The following is a 17,061-nucleotide window of genomic DNA, read 5'->3' as shown; positions in this document are numbered from 1 at the left end:
GAGGTGAAAGAGGCTATTTTAGCCAGAAGATCCTCATTCAAAAATTGGAAGAAGGATGCATCAGAAGAAAATAGGATTAAGCATAAGCATTGGCAAGTTAAATATAAGACATTGATAAGATAGGCTAAGAGAGAATTTGAAAAGAAATTGGCCATAGAGGCAAAAACATTTCTAAATATAGCCAAAGTAGAAAGCCTGCGAAGGAGTAGGTTGGACCATTAGATGATCGAAGGGTTAAAGGGGTACTTTGGGAAGATAAGGCTATCATAGAAAGATTAAATGATTTCTTTGCTTCAGTGTTTTCTGAAGAGGATGTTGGGGAGATACCCATTCCAGAGGCAGTTTTCAAGGGTAATGATTCAGATGAACTAAACCAAATCACGGTAAACCTGGAAGATGTGGTAGGCCAGACTGACAAACTGAAGAGTAGTAAATCACCTGGACCGGATGGCATACACCCCAGGGTTCTAAAAGAACTAAAGAAAGAAATTTCAGACCTATTTCAATTAATTTGTAACTTATCATTAAAATCATTGATTATACCCAAAGATTAGAAGATGGCCAATATAACCCCGATGTTTAAAACGGGCTCCAAGGGTGATCCGGGAAACTATAGACCAGTGAGCCTGATTTCAATGCTGGGAAAAATCATGGAAACAATTATAAAGAATAAAATCACAAAACATTTAGATAGACATGGTTTAAAGGGACACAACCAGCATGGATTTACCCAAGGGAAGTCTTGCCTTACAAATCTCCTCCTTTTTTTTTGAAGGGGGGAAATAAACATGAGGACAAAGGTGAACCGGTAGATGTGGTGTATTTGGATTTTCAGAAGGCATTTGACAGTCCTACATGAGAGGCTTCTAAGAAAGTAAAGTCATGGGATAGGAGGTGATGTCTTTTGTGGATTGCAAACTGGTTAAAAGACAGGAAACAGAGAGTAGGATTAAATGGTCTGTTTTCACAGTGGAAAAAGGTAGTGCCTCAGGGATCTGTACTAGGACCAGTGCTTTTTAATATATTTATAAATGATCTGGAAAGGGGTACGATGAGTGAGGTGATCAAATTTGCAGATGACACAAAAGTATGCAGAGTAGTTGAATCTCAATCAGATTGTAATAAATTGTAGGAGGTCCTTGTGAGACTGGAAAACTGGGCTTCTAAATGCCAGATGAAATTTAATGTGGATAAGTGCAAGGAAATGTATATAGGGAAAAATAACCCTTGCTGTAAGTATACAATGTTAGGTTCTATCTTAGGAGTTTTCACCCATGAAAGAGATCTAGGTGACATAGTGGATATTACATTGAAATTGTCGGCTCATTGTGCTGTGGTACTCAAAAAAGCAAACAGAAATATTAGGAATTATTAGGAATTATTCGGAAGGGCATGGCAAATAAAATGGTGGATGTCATAATGCCTCTTGGACTGACCCAGTATGGCATATCTTATGATCTTAAGTAGCACCCCTTTCATCACTAATAGTTTTGCCTTGAAATTAGATGAAGAGTTGGCATTCAAACTCTTCTTTAGACATAGATGTTTTGTTATATTATTCTAAAATTAGGATGTTTCCTGATGTGTCTAAAGAGACTCTGAAAAGAAGGCAAGCTTTCTTATTATATAGACCTAAAATAATACAGATTGGCACTTCCTTTTATTTGAAATTATCCTTTCAAATGTTTAAGTTAGGTGTGGAGTTTGTCTTTTATGAACCTTCTCAGCTTTTTTTTGTTTTGGTATAATAAGATATCAGTCGTTAGCCCCAAGGATACCTGACAATGTGCATCTTGTTCTTCTGATGCATTTTTTTTTTTCCTTTATCCCTTTTCTGAGGGGTTTTGGTATATTGGATCCTCCTTTCTCCTTTTGCCTGTTTTTAATTGAATGTACAATTTTATGATCAAGATATATTTCTTGTTATTGTGTTTGAAACTCAATAAACATAAAATAAAAAAAAAAAATCACTGTGGGTCTTAACTAACCATGCAAGCAATCTCCCAGATTTATTCCTATATTAAAAATGTTATGTTTAACAGATTGTAGGGAAACAGATGTTCTCTAATGAAATAAATCACTTAAGATGACTCGCATATTAAAAAAATCATTTTTTTCTGCCCAGATCAAATTAGAATTTTTCTGTTCTTGTTTACACTCTCAATTTTTTTTTTCAAATTCAGAAAACAGCACACAGATATAAAACTCCAGTGTACACACAGTGTTTTCCTCCCAGGACCTAACTATAACCTTTGGCAATACCTTCTTACTACTAAGTTCAAAATACACACATTGCGAAAGAAGGGGCAATTTCCAAACAGGTCAGTCTATCCAGGGAAATTCATACTGTATTTACCTAATGAGAATGTTTTGAAAATTGTCTTCCTCATGTTCAAATGCATCATCATTTTGCTCTAAATATTATCTTATATCAGCACACCTCAAAAGTGACTGTTGGGTTTATGGCATGATGTGGACTCTTGGTCGAAGTGGCGATGTCTCCTCCCACGGGGAGGGGCCCCGTGGGGAACCACAGCGAAAGGCTAGACTCTGAAAGCAGACACTGAGGAGGAAAGCTTTTAATGTACTGCTGTAGGTAGATGATACTTGCATAGGAAATAGATAGCACTGTAGTCCAGCGGTATTCCTATAGCTCAGTCTCAGATGTAGATAGTCTCACCCTGATGTAGCAGAGGTTGGTAGTGTTCCGCAGAGAGTGATAAGCTGAACCTGAAGGGTAGAAATGGAGAGCTGGAGCACAGAGGTACTCACAGAGAGGCAGTGCAGGAATCCTCCTTGGTAGCAGGTTGAAAGAAAGGACCCGAGCTCCGTGGTGCAGGATACCCTGGACTGGAAAGGCCCTCGAGGAGCGAGTACCTAGGAGCGCTGAGGGATCCTGAAATAAAATAGATAAGACCCTCGAGGAGCGGTTGTCTTAGGTTAGGTAGTAGAACCCCGAAGGGTAGATAGAAGAGAGAGGCCCCTGAGGACTGGGTGCCCAGAGCTTCTGCAGGAGCAAGATACCCCGGAGTGTAGCGAGGAATCCAAGCGTGCAGCTTAGAAGCGGTCAGAGTAACTAAACCGAGGTCTTTGCTAACTTGTTGAATGGGAGCAGAGCAGAGGCTTAAATACCCGGAGGTATTGATGTCATGCGGTGGGGACGTCCCCGAGGTTCCCGCCATGACGTATTGATAAGTGTAGGCAATGTGCATGCACACACCCTAGGAGGCCACAGGAAGGAGCATGGTGGACAGGGACGCCCATGCTGTGTCGGAGACGCCGAGGGTTTCGGCACTCAGCACCGCAGGCAGCCATCCTCCCCATGGAGGAGGAGAAAGGTAGAGGAGAGGTGAGGCAGAGCGGCCGCAGCCGTCTGCGACCGATGGACGCAATTGCATGAAATAAATCTGCATACACTGAGTCTCCATGATATGTAAATTTAGATCATAGTATTCATTGTGGATATCCTGAAAACCTGACTGGCTGGAGGGTCCCCAAGATAGGTTTTGAAAGCCCTGCCCTGAACTTGCAGCTCATGCAAAACACTGTGATCTGCATGAGAATGAAGCTAAACAAATTTGACCATGTAACATCTGTTTTAAAAAACCTATATTGACTGCTGTTACTCTACCACACTAAATCCATACTTTTAAAGGCTGATATTCAAGAGATGTAGCTGGAAAAATGTCAAGATTTTAAAACCTCGCCAAGCTGATTGGGCCCAAGTTATCCAGACAACATTTTATCTTGTTAAAAAATTGTCTGGCTAACTTAGGAATGCAACAACTGCATTTAAGAGTGGAGCTGGCTATCCTGATAAGTTAGCTGGATAAATGTCAAATTTCAGCATTATCTAGTTAGCATAGCCAGATAACTTTAGGAGAGCCAAAGAGCTGGGTCAAAGGTAACCAGACAAACTTATTGGACTAATTTTCAGACAGTCGAAGATATTCAGTAGCACACCCATGCAACTGAATAGCCTGCAAAGTTAGCCTGATAAGTTTATCTGGCTAACTTTGCTAGCCAGACAGCAGTGGAATATGGACCTTTTAGACCTGGCTTATAAAAACTAGGAGGAAAGCTTTCATAGGTTCCACCAAACATTGTAGAACTTCCACTGTGCAATGCACATCAGACTTGTATCAGATCTTATAGCTTTCAGGAAACTGGTAAAAACCTTGCCCTTTGAAGCAGCTTTTGGTCCCAACTAAGGACACAAACCCTACTAAAGACTCTGTATTAGGGGTGGGAAGAAGGAAAGATATTCTTTCATTTTTCATTTTCTTTAATGTTTACTTTGTTTAAGAAAACAAAATAAAGACAAACCCCCATACCCCCAAAAATAATGATTCCTGGGCCTTGCATAGGGCCTAGACCAAGGTCATGGTGATCAATCATGACCTAGGATTATGTTGAGCTGAGGCTTCATCCTGGGCTTTGGCGTTGATACAGGCCTTGAAGCCTGGTCCCAGTGCTTCAGCCTAGGCCCTACACAGAGTCCAGGCTAAGAGGCTTGGGCCCAAAGCTGGGCCTCGGCCTAGGCCAGGGCCCAGTTCCAGCCCCAATAACCTGGCCTAGTCTGGATACCAGGTCCTGACTCTGGGCCTGGGTCTGGGCTGAGGTCCGGGTGTTAGGACCTGGCCTTGTGCCTGTGTCTGGTCCAAGGCCTCAGTTTCAGGACCTGGCCTCTGAATAAGACCTTGGTATTGACCCTGGTCCTCGACAAGACCAGGCATTGGGACCTGGCCTCTGCACCAGGCCCCAATATTGGGCTTAGGCCCAGACCCTGGCCTAGCCCGAGGCCCAGGCATTGGAACCCATTCTCTGGGCTGGGTCCCAGTGTCAGGCCTGAATCCAGGTCGAGGCCCCAACATTGGCACCTGGCCTCCAGACTGGGTCCTGGTGTCAAATCTAAGCCCTGGCCCTGGCATAGGCTGAGGCTCAAACATCGGCACCTGTCTTCTGGTTCATAACCCAGCATTGGGCCTGAGTCCAAGTCGAGGCCATGGCATTGGGACCTGGTATCCTGGTTGAGGCCTGGGTCTGGGCCAAGGCCTTGGCTTTGGGATCTAGTCTCCAGACTAGGGCCTGACATGCCGAGGCCCAGGCATTCAGATCTGGTCTCTGGGACAGTCTCCAGTGTCAGCCCTGGGCCTGGTCTACGATGCTGGATCCTCGATTGAGGATATACATTTGTACAATTTTTGGGTTCTTGGCCAAGGCCCTAGATTTTGTCCCAGGTCCTGATCGAGACCCCAGCTTCATGCTCAGGCCTAGGTCATGGATCCTGTGTTGGGCTGCACTTTATGCCTAGGCAAGGCCCTGACATTGACCTCTAGCATTAGCCTTGGCTCCTGCATCATGCTGCACTTGGACATTGCCCTGTCATTGCCCTTGGACATTGACCGAGGCCCCTGCTTTGGGCATCATCCTATTCCTATGGTGAGGCTCCAGCTTCAGGTCTGGGCATGGGCCTGGGCCTAGGCCCAGGCCCAAAGAAATCCCATTTTTGTTTTCAAAACGAAATGTGAAAACCAACACAATTTCATCGGATTTTCAATCATTTTTCTTTGAGAACGAAATAGGAAATTTCCCATTTCATTTCTCTCAAATTTCCATCCCTAATCTGTATATAGCCCCTTAAATGTATTGCACTATTTATATATATAAACAAAAGAAGGAACAGTTCTAATGAAAGAATGTATGACACTATATTGAGTATAATTAGGAGCAAAAATGAAAACCCAAATAATGGGACACCATATAATTAATCTCCCTAAAATAATAATATATATGTTTTCTGAATCTCTGATTTTTTTCTCCACTTGAAATGCTGCTTTCCTGCATATTAAAATTGCCACACCACACTTTTTAATTTTAGATGATGCATATTAGATCTGGGATACCCATTTGCATTTGAATTTATCATGTTCAATATCAGACAAGATACGTTTCTTGTAATGACACTATCTGAGTTTTTTGTAAATTAGACAACACGTTTTCTCTTTTCATCAGAATGCTTGATCCAGCCACATTCCAGGGAACAATTTTATATTGGGTGCCTATGCCACACTTTTATTGTATTTGAAAATATCTTTAATATCCATTCATTTAAGACAGCTGCTTCCCAATCCAAGCAACAGCAGCATCTGGTTTATTTATTTTATTTTTATTTAAAAACTTTTCTATACCGTCGTTTAGTAGTATACCATCACAACGGTTTACAGATAGGCACATAAATAAGTCTGGTTAGGATTATAAATTAGCTAGTAGGTGCCAATAAAGTTTCGGTTACATGATTCAAATAATATTCGCTATTTGGATTGTGGATTGGAAATTCCATTTATATGAATAATAGGATATCCATATACAAGAATACTGTACTCTTAAATTAATCTTTAGGTATGAGAAAAAAATAATAAAGGAGGGATAACTGCTATTTGTTGACTTTTAACAGTGTGCCAGAGTTCTCTTTCTTGTCCACTAGTATTCCTTACTCCTCACTCTCATTGTGAAAAGCTTTTTTGAAGAGCCATGTTTTTAAACTTTTTTTTAGAGTTTTAGATCTTTCATTAGTCTTATTTTGAGTGGTAGTGTGTTCCATAATATTGGACTGGCTAGGGATAGTGCTCTCTCTCTTACTTGCGTCAGTTTTGCTGTCTTTACAGAGGGAATGGTTAGTAGAGCTTTATTGGCTGATCTTAGATTTCTCTGGGGGACATTCGTTCCGATGTTTAACATTCGTTCCGATGTTAAACTGTGTTATGTTACACTTAGCTATGTTACAATTTATTATGTTAATCATATGCTTTTGCTCTCTACTCTCCCACCCTGTAAATCCCCTGTTCATTGTAACTTTATCTTCCTAGTTAATCGGTTACCCCTTGTTTCAATGTAAACCGGTACGATAAGACACTAGTCTTGAGTATCGGTATATCAAAAAAGTATTTAAATAAAATAAATAAATAAATGTAGTCGTAGTGCAGTGTTTAGCCAGTCAGTATTTTCCTCATAGATTAGTTTGTGGATTGTTCATAGTGTTTTAAATTGCACTCTTTGTTCAATTGGCAGCCAGGGTAATTCAGCGAGTGTTTGAGTGATGTGATCTCTTCTGCTTTTTCCAGTTAGAATTCTGGCTGCAGAGTTCTGTAAGATTTGTAGTGGTCTTAGTGTTGTATATAGTAATCCAAGGAAGAGTGTGTTACAATAGTCTATGCTCGCGAATATAAGTGCTTGAAGAACGGTTCTAAAGTTCGCTTGGGTTAATAGGGGTTTTAGCCTTCTAAGCACCATAAGTTTGGCATAAACTTCCCTAACTTTCACTGATATGTGTTGCTTAAGATTGAGTTCATTGTCAGTTATAACACCTAGGTTTCTGGCTTTTTCGTTTAGTTCCACTATCTGATCCTTTTTAAGTTTGATGGGATTCTGTATTAATTCAGTGGTTTTTCTTTCAAGGTGTATGAATTCTGTCTTTTCAATATTAATTACCAGTTCCATTTGGCTTAATAGTTGTTTTATTATATCTAGGTACAACATTGCTAAGTTTAGTGTTTTTTCAATTGTTTCCTCTACTGGTAGGATTAGCTGAATGTCATCAGCGTATATGTAATGTATGATACCTAGTCCTGCCAAGAGGTGGCATAGAGGCAGCATGTAGATATTAAATAGAGTTGCCGAAAGTGCTGACCCCTGTGGGACCCCAGTCATTAGCTTGATTTTGTCTGATATTGTGTTTTTATCTATACCTGAAAAAATCTATTGTGTAGGTAGGAGCAGAACCACTCAATTGTTTTGTTTTGTAGTCCTGTTTCTTCAAGCCTTGGCATAGCAAACCTCCCTGTCCAATTCAGAGTTCTCCCAAACCCTCACCTCATTCCCTCCCTTCCCCTTTCCCCCACAGCCATTCCCAGTTACCCCAACATAACAAACTAATTGGATAAAATTCATCCAAAATTCCATAATGTGTGAGTCACTAACTGGATGCTCATGTGCCACACCCTAACATCCACAATGCCTCAAAAATAGTTTTATTTGCAAAAGTCCTGCTGGTTATATTGGAATTGTGCTGCCTCTTCTCCCACAAACTCTTACCATAACCAACTAGTAAACTAAACAGAAAAATTCAGAATCATCAAGTTTAGTGCGGAACAGTCAAATTCCATCCAAATGGTTAGGGAGTCAATCATTCTGTACTACATGTTGAGCCAAATCTTCTCCTAAGCAAGGTGCAACTTGTAGGAACGATTTTGCCTGTGCAGCTGACACCATAATCTGTGTTTGTCTATTGTGCTACACCCAGAATTTAGCTGGGCACAAAACAGCAAAGCACACATTTTTTCTTAAAGAGCTCGGAACAAATTAGACTAAATTCCTTCCTTTTCAGTGTAATAGCATTTGAAAAATCCTGAAACACTATGCAGTCCATATTCAGTCACTGTCCAGATAGCAAAGTTAGCCTGATAAATGTATTTAGCTAACCTTGAAGGTATGTTCAGTATAGCTGCACTGTTGAATATAGTCAGCTATCTTAAAGTCAGCTGGCTAACTATATCCAGCTAAGTTTAGGACATCTCTTTGGCCCAACTAGACATAGCTAGATAACTTAAACTTACTTGGCTAACTCAACTCCTCCCAGTTACGCCCCTGGAATGCCCTGGATAAGTGTCCAAATCTTCGTTTAGGCAGGGTGAGGTCCATATTCAAAAGCATTTAGCTGGATGTACTCTGCTGCCTCCAAAATTCAGGCCAGGGACATAAAAACATACATAAAAGAAAATTAGTAAGTACAAACTTGCAAGGCACCAGGGTAGGTTGGAAAGACCCTGAAAAAAAAGTCTAAGGCCTGCACATTTGGGGGTAGATTTTCAAAAGGACACTAGATGCTGCACTCAACCAATCAGATTTTGGACAGCAAATTATGCCAATTTTTAGCCGCAATTTAGCAGAATAGGTTGTGTCTGAAAATAGGCTTAAATCTAGTTAGCCCAAAGTTGACTGGCTAGATATAGGTTGTGGGCCCAGTAGTGAGGCAGCTAGTGGTAGAAATCAGCACAAGTTATCTTCTCTTCCCCAGTTTAACAATGCCTTTGAGGCTACTCATTTTTTAGGAAGCTCAATAGAGGCAGCTCGGAGGTAATTTTTAAAGGAGTTACATGTGAAAAAAATGGCATTTGTATGCACACTCAATTTTAAAAAAGAATGACATATGCGTGTACACTTGCTTTCATGAAACAGTGCATGCATGAATAAAGTGGGCGTTTGGAACATGTTGGGGCATGGTTAGCATTTTCATGTGTAGTTTGCTATTTTACAAAGAATGTAGGTTCAAACGTCATCAAGAGTATGAAATACTTTTATTACAGCTAATTTATGTGTCAAATTCAAGTTTCGCTGTCGTGCTTCAGGGAGGTGTGCCTTTGGGCCACTGTCGAATTTGGTGCAGCCCAGTTCATTCAAGCAGGGACCAGGCTCTGACAGGTGGCAGCTGAGGTACTGAGGGCTGCGCGCGCAATGTTATAAAATCGGACGTACATTTGTGCGCCCGAGCGTAGGCATTAAAATCCGGCCCATAATGTCCTATAAGTCCATGACATGTTGTGTTTCATCCAATACAGGCAAGTGAAAACACAAATTACATATATCAAAGGAAAATTGCTTTCACCACAATTCTTATGTTCAAAATATCTATATAGCTGAATATTATTTTAAGTGGAGAAAAAGTCCTCTGAACCTGGCATTCATAGTTCTTTTAAACACATAGAGCCAGATTTTAAAACTTACACGTGGGCGTAGATTTGTGCGCGCAACCCTGTGCACACAAATCTACGCCCGATTTTATAACCTGCGCGCAGCCGAGCGCATGATATAAAATCCGGGGTCGGCACGCGCAAGATGGTGCACACTTGTGCACCTTGTGTGCGCCGAGCCCTAGAGGCGCCCCGATGCCTTTCCCTGTTCCCTCCCGCCCCCCCACCTTCCCTTCCCTTCCCTAACCCACCCCCCAGCCCTACCTAAACCCCCCACCTAACCTTTGTCTTGTAAGTTGCGTCTGCCTCTGGGCAGGCGTAGGTTGTGCTCGCTGGTTGACGGCCGGCCCGCGATCCCAGGCACAGCAGCAAATGGCTGCTGTGCCTGGAGGCCCCGCCCCATCCTGCCCACGGAATGCCCCACCCCTTTTTTCAAGCCCTGGGACATACTTGTGTCCCGGGGCTTGTGCGCGACGCCAGTCCTATGCAAAATAGGCTCAGTGTGCACAGGAGCGGATTCTCGGGGTTACGCGCGTAACCCTTTGAAAATCTGCCCCACAGACATGCTGTTGGGTAATGTAATCGCAGGTCTTAAAACCTCCATAACCAGCCAAAATTGTATTGATTCAAAAATATTTTTAACTTTATTTCTTGCTTCTTAGATTACAACTTAACTTATAATGTTATGCTCCTGAGTTTAAAGATATTAACTGCAATGATGGCCAGTGTTTCGCCTTATGGCTGCCTCAGGGTCATATTAAATTAAGAGAGAAATTGATTTTATTGGAATGTGCTGACCAGCTTAAGAGCACATGTCCTTTAGATCATGAATTATCTCTGATTTTTTGAACACCAGTGTTTTTCGTATAGGAATAAAATTGCAAAATCTGGAATATTAATAATAATATGAGAATCGAGAAACTGAAAATTTTAAGAAGTGAATACAAGAAAAAATTGCTATCTAAGGTGGGGTGCATGTTGGGGCTATTGGTCTTTATAAATTCAGGGCATATGCATTAGTATTTTTTGTAGTCCAAAGCAGTGGGAGAGCAGTTTGCTTCGTAAAAATGATGTGATTAATAAGTATAGTGAGTTTGCATTGTTTTTGGGTTTTTTTAAATGTAGCTTTTGGATTTCGGAATTGTATGCTCCGATAATAGAAATTAAAGTATGTCTTTTTATCTTGCGGATATTGTCCTGAAGCAGCCACAAGGTGGTCATCATATAAGCACAAATATTTGAGAGTATGAGCTCCCTTATGTGCAAAGATTTGCGTGTATAGCAAATGTACACACGTGTTTGGGGGCATGGTATGCGTATTTTATAGTCTGCACCAATGAAGTCATGCAGATTATAAAATACTATAGTTAGATCTGCACTAACCCAAATAAAATTATAAATGGGGCCACACAAAGTTGTTTGAAAGTTATCCTCTTTGTGAAAATAGGTGCCCAAATTTAGCTGCTGAGAGAGGGGAACTTTTCCAAAGCAAAGGTTTAGCTGGCTAACTTCCAAAGTTAGACATGAATCAAGAAGAGAGAAACTCTTTCGCTGACTAAATAATATGCTTTCAATGGAAATTTTAAGTGTATCTTTTTTCCATTTTCTTAAAAAAATGTTTTGTGCACCTACACTGTGTGGAACAAAAAAGTTTACTGTCTGGATGTTTGTGAATTTAGCAGAAAATGTTTATGGAGTTGGAGGGAGGTTTCATATACTGTGTAGGTGTCCCCGCACCAATACTTCATTGGTATATAATCATCAACCAACCTCCTCCTCTGTGTGTGATTTTTTTGAAATCACACAAGGAGGCTTTTGACTGAGGAAATCTATACGAGGAGGTGAATCTGAGTAAATAGACCAGAAGAATTACAGCACGGAGAGGTTGAGACCCCATAAGGTTGGCTGGATATTGTCAGCACATTCCCCTGAGGAAAGACAACGTCTGAAACATGGACGGTTCGTGTCGGGATCATCACTAAGGTTTGATATAATCTGCCAACACAATCGGGAAGCTGGATAAGGCCTCTCCTTAAAACCTACCTTAAAGCCTCACAGCTTGCAAAGCGTTTAATTCACATAAAAAAATCTTTTTTATGATCACATAGCCACGGAAGAGTCAGCAGTTCCTTCGGGACTTTCACTAAAAATTATTTAATTTCAAAAAAATCACACACGGAGGAGGAGGTTGGTTGATGATTATATACCAATGAAGTATTGGTGCGGGGACACCTACACAGTATATGAAACCTCCCTCCAACTCCATAAAAATTTTCTGCTAAATTCACATACATCCAGACAGTAAACTTTTTTGTTCCACACAGTGTAGGTGCACAAAATTTTTTTTTAAGAAAATGGAAAAAAGATACACTTAAAATTTCCATTGAAAGCATATTATTTAGTCAGCGATAGAGTTTCTCTCTTCTTGATTCATGTCTAATTACTGAGCATCGCTGATTTTTTGTGGTGTACTCTCTAGATATATATAACTTCCAAAGTTAGCCAGCTAACCCATTTGGAAATTCCCCTTTTAGTAAGTAAACAGTGATCAACAGGAAGAAATAAAAGAACAGACTGTGATGATTCAAATACAAAGTATGTGCCCTCTTCCTATGAGATACTAGGACTTTTTCATATCAGATAACTTCAATCTGTTCAGTCTAAGGTATTTATAACCTCTTCTATAGAAATCTGTATGTGCAGCATGCATGGATTTCTTTAGGGGATCCCATTGGTTAGATTTATATCTTAGAAACTTGTACACCAATTGTAGATGTTATCAGTCTTTTCATATTAATATCCATTAGTCATTTAGTATCCTTCAAAACTGTCTTTCACTTACATTGCTTTGCCTTTAATTTTATAGGTAGCAATCTAACTTGTCTAATGTGATGGTAGTTATCACAAGCCTGAATTTTAACTTTGTTATATTTTATATCTTCAGGAATCAATAAAGAAAGCGCTTCAGAAAATTGAAACACTGATTTAATTTTCACCAACCTATTCAGCTTATTTAAACCTTGTTCTACTCACAGTAGTAAAAACAAGTTAACTTGATCAAGAAAATTTCATCAAGTTGGCTTGACAGGCTGCTGCTCATGACTTGCTCTGGACTGCTGCCAGATCCCTGTAAACACTGCACACAGCTAGGCTATTGTAATATAGCAATGTCTTTATTCCTTCCTAGTGCCTTTTATTCCACAATCACATCATGAGTCCCTTTCCTGAGGCAGCAAGGCAATAGGGTCATGTATAGTAGGCATTTATTTATTTGCTTTTTATATTTAAAATTTCTAATGAAGCACTACCAAACCCAAAGAAAAGGATGCCCGAGGCAGTGTGCAAAGAAAACACTCAAAACAAACTGAACAGTAATAGTAAAGTGGCAAAGAATAGTGTTGGCTGCAACACAAACCAACCACAAACAAGCATATTTTTCAGATCATAACCCATAATCATAACCCATAAGCCATAATTAGATCTTTTTATTAAGTTAAGCCAATGCCCCTTCCCTCCATTTGCCAGAGGAGGCAAACATTTACTGACTACCCTTGGTTTAGAAGCCAAGTCTTAACTTTGTTCTGGTAGTAACAGTAATTCATTTCTAAATTGATATCTACAGGCAAAGAATTCCACAAAAGTGCAACCATTGAAAAACTCTACCTGACAACCACATTTGTCCCGTTTCTCTGAAGGATGGAATGACTAACATTGCCTCCTAAACTAAGCTCAACTGATATTCTGGGGCATTTCATCATAATATGCTCCTCAAATAATCAGGCCCAGTGCCCCTCAAGGCACAAAAACAAGAATCTTTAACTGTAAACGGATCCTAAACAGCAGCAAATGGAGGAAAAACATAAAATTGGGGAAATAGAGGATCTTCGAGAAGTCCCTGTTATTGTCAAAGCTTCAACCAAAAAGAAAAACTTTCACTATAAAGTAAAAATATATCAATCACTACAGTTGTCTATGCTGGATCTGACAGCTATATATGCTAAGGAGAAAAAAGACCTCAGAGTGACAGCAAGTCCAGTAAAGAAACTCAAGAGCTTGTTGCAATCATTTCAATCATTGGTCAAAAAACCGCCATCCAAATTTTTAGAAGTTATTTTCTATATATAAAAAACTTCACTTAACTTATAACAGTGTCCATTCCAATCCTCAGGTTGTGTTTAAATTGCCAACATTGGCCAGCATTTTGCCGACAAGGCTTCATCAGGGCTGTCGGGTCGAAAACCGGATGGTCAATTTTGTCGGCATCCGGTTTCTTAGCTCGTGGCTTTCAGTGGGCTCGAGAACTGACGCCAGCAAAATTGAGCGACGGCTGTCAAACCCACTGACAGCTGCCGCTTCCATCAAAAAAGAGGCGCTAGGGACACTCTAGTGTCCCTAGCACCTCTTTTTACCGCCGGGCCTAATTTAAATAAATTAAGATATTGAATCGCGTGCACAGGAGAGTGGCCTATGCGTGCGCCGGGAGAGCGGGCGTTCGCCCGCTCTCCCGCGTTTTTACTGTATTGGCCCAATAGTAGCAATTTCTCATGGTCGCCCCCTCTATCATGTTGATGAACTTGAACAATAAGATAACACCTAAGACTACAAAAATCATGGTGTTGTTCTATGCAATGTGAAGCAATCAGGGCTTCAATCCTACATCTTTTTATGCAACTTTTATGTTCAATCATTCTCACTATAAATGGCCTGAGGGTTTTCCCAATGTAAAGTAATGAGCAGGGGCACAAAATGGCATAAACCACAAATGATGATGAACAGGTGGTATACTTCCATAAAACAAAAGTGCGCTGATCGTATGGATTGCAGAATTCTATGATTTGTAAAGATGGAACAACTGCCGCACTTATAATGTCCCTGGAGAACTGGCTCACCAGTCAGTCCTTGCTGTTGATCTGCCTTCTGCATAAAGGAGGGACATAAATATTCCTTCAGATTTTTTGAACAAATATAAGAAACACGAATGGAGTTCTCTCTAAAGTACTGATATAAATTTAAAATGTGGTGATGTTTCCTCATTATTTTAATAATTCCTGGCATCTTATGAGAAAACTGAGTGGCAAAAGATAAAGTTTGATCACAGAATTCTGTTGATTTTATTCTAGACAATAATAAATCATGCTTAGAAAACCAATGCACATTTGTAATCATGTTTAATATGTTTATAAGAGTAACCTCTGTCCAATATTTTTTCTGCTAGCTTCTTTGAATGAGCTTTAAAGTCACTAATCTCTGTGCAGTTTCTGCGTATCCACAGAAATTGTGAAAAAGGGAGACTATTTTTCAAATGAACAGGATGGAAAATGGAATATTGGAGAAAAGTGTTCCGATCTGTAGATTTTTAAAAAAGACTCATAGTTAATTTACCTGCCACACTATTTATGACCATCAAATCCAAAAAAGGAATTGTATATAGATCAAAACACATGAATATTGTTTTCACAACTTTTCAACCACTTGTGGAAAGAGTGTAGATCATGTACAGATCCTGACCAAATCATGAAAATATCAATGAACCTCTTCCATAATTTGATGTCACAAAACAGGGAATGTTCTACCCATTCTCTCCCAAATCTGTCCATATATAGATTGGCCAGCGATGGGGCCATCGTGGCTCCCATCGCTGTACCTGAAATCGGTTCATAAAAAAATATCCTCTAACAGAAAACATGTTTCGTGAGAGTCAATCTGGTAAGCTGCAAAATAAAACTAGTGGGAGCAGGATGTGGACGTGATCTGCCTCTTAGTATTTCATGGATGACTGTCAATGATTCTTCCTGAGGAATAGAAGTATATAAAGATTTCACATCCAAAGTTACCAAATAATTTCCACAATCATAATCCAAATCTTCAAGGAGGTTGATAAAATGCATTGAATCTTTTATGTATGAGCTAATACTGTCCGCAATTGTTTCAGGAAAGTGTCTACATAAATTGAAAGTCTTTCTAAAATAGCAGCTGGACTGTGACTGGAGACCACTTTAAGAAGGATGGAATACAGACAGAGCATCGAGGAGGGCTTTTGATTTAGGCTGCTGGACCACAATGGCTGATAGTAGACTATCCCTTCTGCATGCTGGCACAACAACTCTGTAGTGAGGACAGGCCCAGCAGGCTTCTTCCATTGAGATGGTACAACAACTCTGTAGAGGTGCCCACCCAAGATTGTTGTTAGAACTCTTCTTTTTTGGGATTCGATGGCAGCAGCTATTGTACTTTACGGCCCCTTGCCACGCTGTGGTTTGCCACTTGGTGGGGGCATGGATTTTGGGGGCCTATCCTCAGGCGTCTGCCATCCTGGGGACTGCTGCAGGGTGTGGAGTAGTGTGATGGTGGGGAAGACTCTGATGGCGGCTTGGGCATCCGTTGCAGGATCTGAGTCAGCACATTTGTCATGCTGTTAACAGCTGCAGCCAGCATCCTCACATTGAGGTAGATCTTTAAAAAGTACGCCGGATTTTATAAGATACGTGTGTAGCCACGTGTATCTTATAAAATCCGGGGTCAGCACATGCAAGGCTGCGCAAAATCGGCAGCCTGCGCGTGCGCCGAGCCGCGCATCCTGCCTCCGTTCCCTCTGAGGCCCCCCACCTTCCTCTCCCTTCCCCTACCTAACCCACTCCCCGGCCCTACCTAAATCCCCCCCTACCTTTGTTGGGCAAGTTACGCCTGCTTGAAGCAAGCGTAACTTGCGCGCGCCGCCTTGCATCCCCCGGCACAGGGCACAGTGCCGGGGGACTCGGGACCACCCTCCCGGCTTGCCCCCGAACCGTCGCCACGCCCCTGGACCCACCCCAGACCGCCCCCTGACCCCGGACACGCCCCCAGACACCCCCCCTCCCACCCCTTTTACGAAGCCCCGGGACTTACACGCGTCCCGGGGCTTTGCACACGCCGGCGGCCTATGCAAAATAGGCGCGCGAGTAAATCCGGGAGGATTTACGCGCGCAGGGCTTTTAAAATCTAGCCCAATGTGTGTGTTAGTGGCTATTTGCTCTTATGGAATCTGGTTCTGCCTGTTGACAGCCCTCTTGAGGTGCACTAGCTCTGCCCTTATGTGTCGGAGGTGTACCCCATGCCTCCTTTCTAGCTGGCCCAGCTGCTCATGCATGGACTTCTCCTCTGTTGGTGGCGGGGATTTTATTTGTGCTGGTGCCGGGCCTCATCCCAGTGCTGGTGGGGATGCTGGTGATGGTGCTGTGATAATGGTGTGGAGTGCTGGAATGTGGGCCTCCAAAAGTGTCATCACGGGGTTTATGGGCTGCTTCTGCAGAGGGCGTGGTGCTTCAGCTTGGCG

Source organism: Rhinatrema bivittatum, chromosome 2 (genome assembly GCF_901001135.1).
Source record: "Rhinatrema bivittatum chromosome 2, aRhiBiv1.1, whole genome shotgun sequence".
NCBI classification, from domain to species: domain Eukaryota; kingdom Metazoa; phylum Chordata; class Amphibia; order Gymnophiona; family Rhinatrematidae; genus Rhinatrema; species Rhinatrema bivittatum.
The sequence above is the reverse complement of the archived record's forward strand: the minus strand, read 5'-3'. Positions refer to the sequence as shown.